The following is a 15610-nucleotide window of genomic DNA, read 5'->3' on the forward strand; positions in this document are numbered from 1 at the left end:
AAGACGCGAGGGGTTCTTAACGCGTCGCTGTTCGTTGGATAGGATAATGATAACGAATAAGTATAACGATCATGCTCAAAGTTAATGCTAAATTTCAGATTACAACTATTGCAAAATAAAGCATGTGCGTAAACGGAATTAAATAATACTCTATTTATTTTCACTAAATAACGATTTTTTAATTAATAGAATTGTAAATACATGAAACGTCAAATTTTAAAGTAATGCAACCCAGATGTTTTTTTACTGCGAGTAGATCAAATACGTTAGAATATTCATCATCAAAGCAATAATTTTTCTCGATGAGAGATATAAAAATGTATTCTTATTCACCTTGCGCTGTTCGAAAGTATGCGATACGCAGAGAAAAATTCCTTCTCGAACGGCACAGAAGCGGAAAGGGACAATTTACGTTGACGTGCAGATACGAGCGAGCATGTACGGAACTACAGAATAACGCTGTAATATCGAATTCCACGTTCCACATCCCGAACCATCCGCCCAAAGCAAACCTCCCCAAACATTTTATTGGAATCCTTATTCGAGCTGCCTTTCATTGCGGTTGAACTGGAATGCAAATAGGCCGGTGACACTCGATGCGGAAGAAAAACGTCGCAATATATTTATTCATCATATGTTCGTATCATATTGTTTATATAAAATATGTCAGATGAGATAAACCTTGACACAAAATCTTAAACATATCGTTTTCAAAAAAATAGCACAATAGCATTCGCGCTATAATTCGTAAATATCAGTCAAAAATAATTTTTTTGTATCGTGTACAACACATGACAAATTTCTCCATTTTTTTCATTTTAGCTAATTAACTTAAACTACCTGCAATACTGCTAACTAACTTCTTTGAAATTAGCGCAATTGCATTGTTCAACCCTTTCATCATATATCGATGATCGGACGTGTTTGCAGCACGATTATTTCAGTGAGCATGTTTGGCGAAATAATCGCCTAGCAACGATACAGTGTCGTCGATGTATTAATTATTGAACCGGTTGCAGGTCGTGGAAGGGCCGATAGTGGCGGCAACGTTGACGCTACGCGACGGAAGTGGAGGGTGCGAGAGAAAGTTAGATGGAGTGACGCGTCGACGAGTCAGTCAGAGATACACGGCACGAGATAATTGCCGTTTTAAATTTTACATTTTATTGCCGATCGGCCGGCGATAGGGCTTATTGCGTGCGTTCGATTGTAATACTTTATCTCGCTTGGCAATCCAGCGACCCTACCTTGCAGACCGTTGCAAAGACCGATAGCCTTACTAAACCCCTTTTCTCCATAAAGTCCTACTTCACCCTTTCTGTCGTTCAATTTCCTTGTACACAAACATACGTATATATGCACAATTCGTGTCGTATAAAGCAACTAAAGGGACTGTAAGTTTCTAATAATACATTTGAATTATTGTGAGTCAATTTAATTTGACGTAATATTAGTTATTTTGCCAGATACCTAACAAGTGACATATATATAATTTAAATATAAAAATGATGAAACAACTAATTGTTCTCGGTTCACGATTGCTTGCATTGTTATTTATAAAGCATTTAACTTGGTGTTTGGAACATATAGCGCGATATAGCGAGTATATATCTTTGAAGAAAAAGTTTATATACGCATATGGCGTGTCGAGTTTGCAAATATTTCACTCTACGTACGATACACACGTTATACGAGAAAATTGCATTCTCCCTCTCAGAAATTGCATTCCCACGAAAGATACGTCGTATTCGAACTGTTCATTCGGCCAAAGGCGAGGTAACAGTTAAGCTCACGATAATTTACGGAGTAGTCAGAGTGCGCAACCTTTGACCTACGAGCGTCTTGCATGCGGTAGTCGGGTGGTTAAAAGGCGAAACTACCCACCGATCCGACTGATGGGGCTTGGGGAGGCGGGACGGGGAAGGGAGGGTTAAAGTTAAGGATATAAAGCGAATGGAGGAAGACGAATAAAAGACTCTTCGAGACCGTGCTTACGTACGTGTACCTGCCTGCGTACCTGGCAATGCTACTATCGATTATTAGTTGTTATCTTGGTGAAGTATTGCAGCCCCGCGTTTGGTCGGGAGCTAAGCAAGCGAACAAGTAACCTACCAAGCAACAACACCGGCACCTCCACCACCGCCGCCTTTCTAGACATTGCACAACCCCGCCTGCCCTCTCCTCGCGCCGTGGCGTAGACCTCGGCCACGTACATACATCACTCGACACCGAGATAAGACTCGGATGGATCGTTATACTGCCCGGTCTATGATTAATAATTACTCGCGGGCCTTTATCAGATGCCAGACGACGGTTGAGTTGCCTCGATAACAAGTAATCAAACCCCACGAGCTCGCCGAGGCTTAGCGCTAAACGAACGTGTCCATAGATCCACTGCTGGACTTATTTTTAAAAAAGTATGTGTACGATCAATTATTGCCGCGAACGCCGGGGCTTTAATGTTAAAATGATTGCCAGAGAAAGACATAATACGCTCCCGTTGCGGTCGCAAATAAGATCGAATCATTGATGAATAACGCGTGATAAAGAAATAAGCTCTAAAATATGTTCTGTAAAATATGTTCAAATGCAAATGTGAAATATATATATTTATCATTGTGTAAATCAATCGCATATTTTTAAATTTTATCTTTTAATTGAACAATAAATTAGAAATCCTTGAAAATGTCTTAGGCCAACTCGTTAAGAGGAATGGCAGTTCATTAATTTCGAATCAAGGAAAGCTCATTAAAGATAGGAAAGGTGTTCTGTCGTCCCACGTGGCGTGCCGTGACACCTTTTCGCCCTTGTAAATGCAAATTTTATTAATAACGAGTAGGTTATATTTCAAATCGGTCCGAGTTTCGCGCCAACCGGTAATCGCATACTTCGGGTCACGCACCTCACATTGCACGCACGTCCACCAACCAACAAGACGTGCAATTTACGTATGTTAGTGTAAACATGCGAGAAAGACCATAGGTTTTCGAAACATATTTGTAGAATTACCCACACTCTCCTAACTTTCAATGTCTTCTCTCGCACTCGCCGGAGTCCTATTTTAAGCGACGGTGGTTTAACTTCCATTTATTTCAGTCGCATTGGGCTCGATAAATCCACCGACATGTATAATTTCTAAAATACATAATAACAGGCGCATTTGATAAAAGGCCACGAAGTTAACGTGCGCAGAGTTACTGCTGTGTCTCGTTCGAGGCTTGATACGGGATTAAGAATAGAGTTAATCTTGATTTGCTCATACTTTGCCCTCGTTAAAACCAAGACGCGAGGAGCTCTCGACGAATTGTAATCGTTTCTCGAACGGCAACGACTAATCGCAGGGATAGGGGGAGGGGAGGAGGAGGGGATTTAACAGAGCAGACGCAGCTAGGTAGGGCTATTTTCTAACTAACCGCTACCACGACGAGACGTGCATGTTCCGTGCACTATCGTTGGCCACGATCGGATATCAATAGAATTTGCATAAAAATCTATACGCGCCTTCCCGGCCGGCCCGAGCAATATTGCTCGCTCTTTCGTTCCCCGGCGATGAGCGAGCTTTTACAACGGATCGACACGCTCGTGCTCGTGTAATTACGAAACGGATAAGTAGGATATAATTATACGCTCAAGAGATAAACGTATACATATATGTAAGTGAATTTCATTGATTTGTCAACCAAAAAAATCGTAATTATACATATATTAAGAATGCGGCTAGAATTCAACAAGATATAAAAGATCGTGTAAATATTTATGTAGAACTAATATGCCATAATTGAGTGCAACTATCAGTGAAAAGAATATAATATTACATTGAGTAGGACATGCTTTGCATAAAGCAGTTAGTTGCACCTCGCATAAAATGATATGAAAATATCGTCTCCGATAATCACGCACGCAGAATGAATTCTATTCGACGAAAAAATATCCTTAAATATCTTCTTTATCAAACAAGATACTCAATGTTCTCTACCAAGCAAAACATTGATTCACAATGAACGTTGTTCTAACTCGTCTTTCGTCATATATGTATAAGCGCTTAATTAGGCTGCCAGAGCGCGTGGGAGTTCGCAACTTGAATCAACGTGGCAAATCGCGATCTTGGAGAATACCAAAATGTCCTCCACGCATCCTCAATTACTCCCACATATGTCACTTTTGCTTGTTCAGATCTTTCGATACCAACATCGCACATTTGCGCAAACGCGAAGAAAATATTTTCTTTTACAGCTAATTACGCGCAATGTGTAACGTAAAAGTGTTGATTCACTTAAAATCACAAAATACTCGTAATATTTCCTGCGGGCGTGATACGCATTACAGATATACTATCCACAGGAAATATTAATTGTCATATTTTGCTAATTGCGTGACCGCGTTAACCTCGATTCCTGCAGGGTGCGTGTACGTCTGCAGGACGTACACATACGCACAACACGAAGCTTCCGCTGAAGGATCGCGACGGTTTCATGTCACTCCCTTCACATGGGACGAGTGTATTTTATTTGACGGCCTCACCTAAACGTCTTCTATTCCCCGTCGACGTCGACGCGCGTGTCGACACGCCCGGAATTGAGCTGCGCATTCAATTTTAAAGCACGTGCCTATTCCGGAAGTGAAATCGAGAGAGCTCCGTAGGGATACGCGAAGTGCACGTCGTCCGATGCTTTATACGAAAGAAAAATAAGGTATTTTTTTACACACGTAATGGAAATATATTAAAATTTCTTCCTCTGCGCGCTAAATACATCATTTTTTTACATATTTCTTTATGAGATCGCGTCACAAAAATTCTTAATCTGAAGATATCTATTATTTGTACTATCTTTACTTTTGCTTGAAATTTTCATCCGTGATCTCTCTCTTTTTTTAGAATTAAGTAACAAATATATATTAACGTATATTTTCTCTATAATACAATATTTTTATCCAGATAGGGATATCTAGCTAACAACCTTTTAAAATTTACTCTTTCAATAAAACATAAAACCGAAAAATTCTGCACGATTCAATAGCGGAATGGAGAGCTGAAATTTTCCAATTACCTGCTTGATTACCCCCCTACCTTGCTTCCAATTACCTAAAAACCGAAGCCGCATATACACCAGACGATATTCAGCCTCGAGAGAAAAAATGAAATCGTTCGTAACATGTACGTAAAAAAAGTAAAAGTCTGTTATGGCCGTTCCGCTTTCATCGCCTTTCTCACGGAAAGGATCGAGGGTTTCGGTTTAAAGGGCCGCTTTTGACCAGCGTCGTGGCAGACGCCGACGCTCGACGGTCCGCAGCTGATTTCGATTGAATAATTTATGTTTCATTACGAGGGAGGGGGACGAGCCGAACGGGGTCCACGCTTGTCGGCGCCTCGCAAACGTCGCTTGTGTGTTTCGGCAAAAAGGCCTCGGCCAACATTACGTCGGCTGAATCGAATGGCGAGCCTTTCACATATTTCCTATACCTAGCCATTGAAAGCAATATGAAAAGAATTTTCTATTGAGGTTATTGAGGATCGCTCGGCCAATACCATTGTGAATATGATGTTGACCCGATGTACCCTCATTACGGTACGAATTCATGGGTATATTTAACTTATATGAAATTCTTATATCTTTTCGCGAAGATTACTTCAAATTCTTTCCTCTCCTTAATGTATTTCTTTAACGTAAAATATCTGCTCGAGTAACTTTTATTTATACGTGTAAATATATGAACAGAAATAATTAGCAGGTTACGACATAACCGGGAATTTAAAGAGGAACGATGATTCCGCATTCGTGTTTGACCCGAGAAATCATAAGTTCCTTTCGACCCTCTCGAGGTTGCACCAAGCTAGGCAGCTGTGATTTACCGACTGAAATTTGAGTATCACGAGGCACGCGAAATGCGTATCGCGAATCCAATATACCGTTCGCGGGGGTTCCCTCTATTGGGTGGTCATAATTCACACGGGGGTGCCATAACAAAAGAAACGTGTATATGCGTACGTATCGAAACACCGGTTTATATCACTGGAGATTTGTGAAAAGAATCCGTTTCCATCAATACGCGTTATAATCACAGATGAAGGATATGTGCACTTAAAGAATGTCACCAATTCAGAGGATATGTGGAAAAAAATAATAGATATACTCACGTGACAGAAAAAGCGTAACAAAATTAAGGAATTCGATATTACGCGTAATTAAATGTGATGTTTAAATATTCATGAATTTTTCGATGATACTGAGTAATATAAGGCGCAGCAGGCTAATTAAACTCCAGCCGTAACTGTGAGTACAATTATGTGTCCATTATTTAAATTAAAATTCCTTCAACTATACGGCAGAGATATAATTTTGGCAAATATCGCAAAATTTAATATTGCGGAAAAAACGGCAAACTTGTTTGTAATATTTTTCTAGCGAATATTCCTACGATTCTTTTTCTCAGAAAGAAAAACACGACGCAAAACTCATTCTTCCGACAATGATATGGCTGAGCATGTACATAGGCAAATAGTTCAATGCATGAATGAGGATACAAGATCCATGAATCTATTTAAGTGGCTTAATATGCATTTATGCAATCATAACTTGTGCAATATTATAAAATTCCTCGTTTATTCGAAATTCGTGGAGATTACGCGGCCGATGTTCGTCCAAAGGCGTCAACCTTGTGAGCGAATCGACGGCGGCAATTCGCAGCTACCCCTTTCTATCGGGGAGTCAGTGAGCCGTTTTGCATGAAGCTTCCAGTCGATAAGAAGACGGTCGGGTAGCAACCCCTTACCTCTTACTAGGGATATCTACCCTACCGACTCGGAAACGATGCTTGTGTTTCGCGCAAACGCTGGGGTAATCTTTTCCGAAAATATTAGAAAGCATTGCTGCTATATTTTGTAACATACAAAAAAATAGCACTTTAACATCTATCAAAATAAAAATTTCACGAGTTGTGTAAATTTCTTTAAGCAAAAAGAATTAAAAAGTTACTATTTCAAATCAGGATAAAAAATCTATTACGATATTTTTGTAATAAATAACTACGGTATACATGCGCAAGTGACTTTAAAAGTTTAACTTACTCGATTGTCATTCGGAATACCAAATAGCTACACAGTGATAAAAATAAAATGATATATTTGTCGCTTCGTCGCTACTTTAAATCACGACTGTCATCAGACCACGACAAGAACGACATTAAGGACGGCTAATCTACCATAACCGCGAATACACAACGATGCCGATATCAGGCAATGTGTTGGTATCTCGTCGACACTCGCTAATGGGTGAGGGCCACGATTGCACCAATGTTCTCGCTCTGGGAATGTTAACGGGCCTTTCTCGTGTCCCCGATGCATTGGCGGTTATCGTTTGAACTGCATTATAGATTACGCGTGGTAAGGCAATAATAATTGCAATCATTATGCAAATATCTAACCGCCCCTCGTTACACGCCGAGGTACTTCACCTTGCTTAAACCACGAGACGGCATTCCTCGCCTCGTACAGAACAAGTATCCTTTTTCTCGAGCATGCTGACAATTCGAAATGTGTGCGACACATTGTTGCAGACTATTTGAGTAAAACCTTTGAGCTACAAAGAATGCTCTTTCGGCAAAAAGTGCCAAGCATACTTTTTTGTCGACAACACGTTAATCGCAAGAAAGTTTTATAAAATGCTTACTTTATGTATTTCACAAACAAAGCATTATGCTTATTTTTGTGCAAATATTTCGAAAAAATAATTCTCCAGAAATAAATTTAAGAAAAAAATGAGATTAGTTTAAGACTGTTAGAAAATCTAAATTACTTTTGTTCGATATTAATTACACAAATTTATTTTTTATCAAATCTAATCCCAACAATAGATGCGCAAATACAGAAACATTATTCACAAAAAATAATCAAAATGTTTCCGTCGTAATGATTTCACGACGTACCTTTGACATGTCCTCAGTGACAGAATCGTTCGTCGAGGATAAATCGACACGCGGCCACGGGCTATTCATTCCCGTCGACAAAAACGCATCTGTCCATTAATGTTTCGTATTCCCGTAAGATACAGCCCCGGGGACGCGATTCATTTATATCACCCTACGCGTACATGGCATGCCAATACCCGATCGACCCCCCATAATCGTTTGTCATTCCCTTACGCCCACGTACGCATACGCGCACTTTGACGGCGACAAAAGGCATTGTTACATTCCATGAATAAAGCCAAGAAATTACGAGTGCTCGTACATTGCAACAATTTATCCGTGAAAAAAAATTATTATACAGACAGCACGAGAATCGAGTCTAATAAAAATAATAATAGTAATATTGAAATAAGTAAGAAAAGCCAATTAAAATAATCAATTAAGTTTAGTAAAACCCCAATAATTTTATAACAAATTTTCAGCAATTTAGCCTATCATGAATTTGATTGATAATATTAGTTTGCAAAATCATACAAATATTTATTCACGAGTCTGCGAAAGCGTTTTAACGTCAATCAGTAGATTATTACGATCACGTTATCAATCCAAATAAAAGTTCACGCACCCTTATTCACCCTTGTTTCTTGACGATATGATTCGTAATAAAGTAATTAAGCTTAAATTCATCAAAGTGTCGGCGGCAATTGATACCGAGCGATCCGATCGCATCGGCGAATCATGCAGAAGCACTCACGTTTAATGAGATCGAACGAAGATAATGAAAATAGACACTTCCGGTTACGTGCTAATTATTGCCGTGCTTTGTTCTTGATTTATGCGCACATGTGGTGCGGCTTCTTCATCCCTCGACTATTCGAATTTGATTCATTAGCGCGAGCGCTCATTGTGTTTCCAATATGTGGACCATAAATTTCGCTCTTATCTACATTACTCGTCGCGGGAGTTCTACAAGCGTGCGTCGACTTTAATAAATTGAAAAATCACGCTATGTTTCGCAACTAGAATCTCCGAGGTAATATGACTCTCTGACTTACGGCGACCCGTTATCATATCGCGGTAACGAATATATTCCATTACGTGACAACTGCGCGCGTGTATGCGTACGAGATAGCGGAGAGAAGAGGGAAGAGAGCCGGCGAGAATCTACTAGAATATATTTAATCAAGATCATCTCGTAATTAGGGTAAAACATTTCTGAACCACACGTGTCTAATAGAGATGTAGATACGTCGTTTACGTCGGAATATCGTATGATCGACGGATTTCACGCAAATGTCAGAATTTTATTCTCAATCTGTTCATTAGTTCCACAATACTTAAGTATATTAGATTTTTTATGACTAGAGAGAGATACTTTGCAAAAATTAATTTTCGGTAAAGCAATATTATAATATAATAAGCCGCTTTTACTCAATGGACTAAATTGATAACTCGTGCTCATACGACTATTAATTAACTTCATCAATATTATTATGCATATATAAAACTACTGTTTAGTCTGAATTTTTATTATGCTTTATTATTAATATATAGCATCGCACACAAATTTCAAAAAAGAGGACAAATATGACAAATTAATGTTTATTCCTTGCAAATGGAACCAATCCTATTTTCCAAATCACTTTCCCGATACAGAGCGAACGTTAAATGTGGAGAAATTCGCCGAAAAACGCTTTCATATTTTTCCATAGGACCGAATAAATATATGCGGATACGTCGGAATTTCGTCGGGACAGAATGAAGGGGGAAACAGGCAGGCAGACGTGCCACAGTCAGATAGCGGAAGTAGTAGACGACAGCTTCCGATGGACCGCATTGTGTACGAATCACATGCAAAATGTAGGAGCCAAATATGAATACGCCTCGACAATGGTCTTCTCCGATTTCACTTCTTTCGATCGTATCTCGCGTAATCGTACAGAACGATATTCGAAGGGTACATAATTTTTGAATAGCCAAGCTGAATGTCTCCGCGTCGTGTGATCGAATCATGGCATAATATGCCATTTTATAAAAGCAATTGTTTTTTCCAAGATATTAAATAATATAAAATATAAACGGTAATGTGCATTTAAATTGTAACGATCAAATAAAAAAGAGCGCTAATTAATATTTGTAATATTCTACCCTCGCGTATTTATTTGAGAGCGTTGTTTGCTGTTGGTAACTAATAATACTAACGTTATTCGTTGTTTGTAATTTACTTGTTTAATTATCACGATATTTTTCTCGAATCTTTTGCTATGCGTCAGATTTTTTTCCGCGCTTGCGGAAGACAGTCTGTCCAAAGTCGTCTACATGTGACGGTGCTCAACGGCAGTATGTATGGACGCGGTGGGTGATTCTTTAAGCGTGAAATAAATAACTCGGAGGGCTCGGCCGAAAACGTGACGCGAGCCAGTTTTCGGACCCTCCAACGTCACGTTAACGAGAAAAAACCAAGAGAACACATTTTAACGTCAACAATTAAAAATATTGTACATATATTATCGGACTCACCTCTTTGCCGCACAGCCGCGAGGGTCGTCTTCGCTCATCCTTCACGATTACAAACTTGTTTTGGGTACGCTCGCGGCCGTCGTAATTATAGCAGGCACACGTAGGCGACATTATACATGTTGGACACGTATGTAACCACTGCGCGTAGAGCAGCATATGCTATGTCATGTTTTATATCTTTAACAAACGGAAAAAGAATGTTTTTAATTCTTATAGTATATATATATATATATATCCACATTTCTTATATAAAATAACATATCAAATATAAACGCTTGCACAACAAGAAAAAGTAACATTAGTGTTAATCGATCAATCAACGAAAATTTAAAATAAAGTATTTATTCATTATTTTTTTTTAAATTATGTATAAGTACGATAGTGATATAGTGTAAATAAGAGTATATTGAAATATTTGAGATTATAAAATGTTTTTTTATATTGAACTAAATTTTAGTAGCATAGATTACAACGGATGCACACAAGTTTGTCCAGTATTCATAGAAATACCGCGTTTTTGTAATTATGCGCGTTTTTCTCTCTTGCGAAACGAGCTGCCCCCATCTCTCATTCCGGACAGGCCTCCTCATCGCCGACTTGCTCTTATCTTGATATTTTTAGGAGGGTATTTTCCAGTGCTGCACATTCTTTTCATTTTATTTAAACGGCGAACGGGGAGGTAGGACCGCTCGTTCAGCGCTCTTGCAATGGATAGCGCCACATTTTCATTAAGGCTGCTGATTTATTGGCATAGTTAGCCCGGTCGACCTCGTTACGGTCTTCCGAAGAGAGCTGAGGGCAGCTTCTCGAAAGCTTTCCGGCACGTGGAAATCTATAAACGTCTATACACGTCGCAGTTTCAGTTACTTTTACATTTATATTATAGTAGTCATTTATTATCCCGGTAAACACAAAATGTTAGCATAACTTATATTACTTGTAAATTTAGTTTTCGTATCTTTCTCAAAATTTGACACAAAGAAGAAAACTAATAATACAAGAAGAGCAGAATAATGCTAACATATGCTAACATTTATTTCTATTCAGTATTCAATAACTCTAAATGTAGAAAATCTAATCTGCAAGAGAAAAGACCCGAAGAAATCAATTGATAAATCGAAAAGACCCGAAAATAGAACAATCTGTGGCGAGGCCGGCGAAATTTTGCCAGCAGCTACCAGACGCAAGCACCATTTATATAACGTAAAGGATAGCGAAACGGAAAGGAGATTCACGAAAGGTGATGGCTAAAGGGAAGACGAATCGACGACACTACCGTGCCAGCCCGCAACTGACATCTTCCATACGTCAAAGCCCCGCCGACTCGCCTTTCCGAGCCTCCGAAAATGTTTCACCATCGTATTCGTATTAAAGAGGGTGGTGAAAGATATTTTGTCTTCTCCTTCTCATATAGAAACTAGACGTGTCCGGAACACTGAATAATTAAGTTAATCAAAAATATAGCTTTTATATCTAATCAAATATCTCTACAAATATGATTTCATCGTTGCGAATTTCTAACACTTCAAATGACGGAATGACGGAAAGCAACTGAATACAAATTATTGACTAACATTCTAATCATATTGTGATTTTTTTCATACAATCTTAAATGCTTTACTCGAAAAGCAACTTATATCAGAAATTGAATGAAATTTTATCGTCCACGTAATTGCAGTGGACATTGCAAAGAAACAATAATCAAGCTCAAAATTGAAATCTCTGCGAGGTCCTCTTCTTGAGCGAAACGTCGCAACAACTAAAATTTTTTATCCCAAGGTTATCTGAAACCTTAACATGTTCCAGAGGGTGGCGTCGAAATCATTTCAGAGAATCCCGATTGCTACCGCATGCGGGCGCGTTTAAAGTCGTACTAATTAACACGGCAGCGATTCAAGATGTCGGTCGTACAGTGGGATGGGTCGAGAAGGAGGAAGTCTTAAGGCAGCGTGTTCTCTCCGGGGAGCCAAGTGTTAGGAGAATTAACAGCAACCCCTGATCTTGGCCCTCTATGCTATCTCCCTAATAATAAACTGGTAATTCCCAATGCCCCTATAAGTTACTCCCTTTCAACGCCACAATGACCTACGAGTGCCAAGACGTATTGTCTACCGGGTGTTCGCGATCTGTTCCACTGTGCCTTCTATCCTGTAGACCATTAGTTGATTGAACGAGAAAAACGAGTCAAGAACAGCGCGAAGAAACGTCATATTTATGAGACCGAAACGATACCCATTGATATGTCATGACATTGATTATAGGTATTTACGACGACTTTTCTTCGTTTTTATATGATGCTTTTCAAATGCAAATTAACCTTCTTTAATATGTACAAAAAAATATTATATTTTAATTCAAAAAGATCTTTGTTGTTTCATTCATTTTTGTAAAAATCTTTCACCTTACAGGATTAAAATATTTTATATGCACTTTAAAAATTCTTTAAATCATTATTCATCTATGAACGTTAAATTAAATTAATTAAATTACATCATTCAAACAGAGAATGCAACATAAAAATGTGTCAATCGATAGACATGGTCATAGCACAAAATAAGAAACTATATAACTGATATTTATTTATAACAAAGTAGCATAACCAATAGACGTTTATTTTGGTATTTCTTAAACAAACAAAATTTGCTAAATCTCAACTTTGGTTTACTGTAATGGAATATTGATGATCGCCGGTTTCGCATGCGTTCTCTCTTCCGGACATTTAGCAAAACTTACTCCCGACCGGACGTTAATTCGTACTCTCAATGAATTCATCATGATTTCAGTGCAATGCTCACCCGTTACATCGTTACAAGCTCGGTGTATCCTAGAACGTGCACACCTTCATCATAGACACCACGGTCTGTAAAGTACCGTGCTTTCCGCGTCGGGAAGGGGTGGAAAACGCGAACAAGAGAGAGGGAACGGATGTTGGTTACAGGATAGAGAGAACGAGGGATTGTAAACTTCCAGGAGGAAGCTCAACCTCTCGACGGGAACCGGTTAGATTTATGGCCATAAATTCCTATCCAATAAGAAACGAGATATCTATGTATTCTCTAACCGTAACGATACATGCAAGTGCTCAAGTGTTTGTGCAATGCGAATTTTTTGATAATTGAAAAGAACCCCAAGAATATACAGCTATAGAGAAAAGATTATGCCTTCATATCGCTATCAATAGGAACATAATAAATTGTTCTACAGTAATACTTTTATCACTGTGATATATTGCCAGCCACGAGATCAGATACTGCTGTTAATTTTAAAGATACCTTTATATGCAATTACGTGAAATATGATTATCCACTTCTATAATTAGTAACTTAAGAAACATATATAGTGACTGTTAAATATCATAGTTGTCAGCTATGCTCACTGTATTACGAACTATGTTTAGTGTTATATTGGCCGCAACTGCTGCAGCAACATTTGTAAATTATATGTATGCATGCTTGATAAATCTAATTGCTTCTCTGGGAAGAGGCACTAAAAAGCAATGAGAAGCGTCTTATTGCAAGCAAAGGATATGTTCTACTCTGTTTAGTGAGGATATCTGCTCCGTAGATTAGGAACGAAGGGGACGGTAACAGTGACCGATAAATTTCGCGGTGACTGTCTCTTACTTGTAATTAAACGCACAATTTAAACAGACCGTTAGTGTCACCATGACCAAACCAGATCTCCTTCCGGTAGAGATCTTTGAGAGCAACTCTTGCGATGACAGTATGTATCACTGGATAAGTTAAAATACATGTAATATCGATTGTTACAACTTTGCAACTCAATAATTCTTAGCCGTTAAATGCACGCGATAAAAATGCTTCGTATTATTCTTTTTTTATATAGTTCAGATATAGATGTATAAAATTAAACAATATATTTCAGAGATTATTCATTAAAATGCATGCATCCTAAATCTTTTGTCTAAATTGGAGAAATAACATTATAAAGCGATTATTTTCTATAACTGACATCTTATGCAATTGAACGGGATGTATATTTTCGTTTTGCATACATATAGACTACAATCCTAATTACGGTATTGTGATGACCCGCGTCGCGTACCAGTCGAACATCTGCGATCCATCGTGACAGATAAATCACCTTGGGACCACCCTCCAATCGCGTCTCGCCCATCGCCTTGCATATAGACAGTTACTAATGAGACGACCCCATTTAATTAACCGTATATGGTTTCGATGCAACTGCCGAACTATTTCCCGTTGAATACGCGCGTGTTATCGCCGCGACACGCACAACTTCAACTAATAAATTTGTTCTAACGCGAAACGATATTTCATCGCGACTGCTTTCTTGTGCCGACACATCTGTACGATTTGTATCACTATAGATATGAATATTGTTAACAGTAGTATTTTAAAACCAATCCCAAGCTTAATAATTCATTGTCATTGCCGTAAGATAAATTGCAAATTTTTCTGCATGTACTAAGTAATTTATAAATTTTACAAATTTTAAATCTAATATTGTGTGCTGTTTACTTTATTGTAAACTTTATATTTTCACTATCAGAATATATAAGTTAATATCTATTCGAAAATCAATAATTTAATAAAATCAATATGTAAATAAAATAATAAATTTAAAAATATTTTAATATTTAACTTTTATATATAGCTTAGCTTTCAATATACTCAATGCTCAATACTTCAAACATAAATAATAACGATAATATAGATGATATTATACTGCATATATATTTTTACAAAAAAAAAAAAAGATGTAAAGCAAATTACCTTTTGCTTTTCAGGCCCCGGAGGGATTCGAACCCTCGATCTCCTGTTTACTAGACAGGCGCTTTAACCAACTAAGCCACGGCGCCATTCGAGAAACGTGAGTACTCCATAATTTATCACGTGATCTGAAATTTTAACATGCTTCATATATATATTTTAAAAACAAATCATTATTTCTAAAACATTAATAGATTGTTACATACATGTTACATATTTTTTTTTCTTGTGTTATGCATATTATGTAAAATTTGAAAAAACTTTTATACAAATAATATAATATTAATATAATATAGTATATGGCAATATATTGATACATGGCCTAACTCCAAATTGTAAAGTATATTCAAAGTAATTTAAATAGAAATGGATTGCTTTTGACATAAATTGTTAAAAATTTTATTGATCTGTCAATATAAATTCTTTATTCG

At 37.8% G+C, this 15610-nt stretch overlaps 1 long non-coding RNA gene and 1 other non-coding gene across 2 annotated transcripts; both read right to left on the minus strand.

Annotated features, from left to right (window-relative positions):
• Positions 1-227: 227 nt before the first annotated feature.
• Positions 228-15325, minus strand: LOC136998761 (uncharacterized). The gene is made up of 3 exons (XR_010889302.1): positions 15183-15325; positions 10426-10602; positions 228-567 (listed from the first exon to the last, which is right to left on the minus strand). It is a non-coding gene; the product is annotated as an uncharacterized lncRNA (long non-coding RNA).
• Positions 15195-15268, minus strand: TRNAT-AGU (transfer RNA threonine (anticodon AGU)). Its single transcript has one exon. It is a non-coding gene; the product is annotated as a tRNA-Thr (tRNA).
• Positions 15326-15610: the final 285 nt, after the last annotated feature.

The sequence above is a fragment of the Linepithema humile genome, chromosome 3, assembly GCF_040581485.1.
Source record: "Linepithema humile isolate Giens D197 chromosome 3, Lhum_UNIL_v1.0, whole genome shotgun sequence".
In the NCBI taxonomy this organism is placed as follows: Eukaryota; Metazoa; Arthropoda; class Insecta; order Hymenoptera; family Formicidae; genus Linepithema; species Linepithema humile.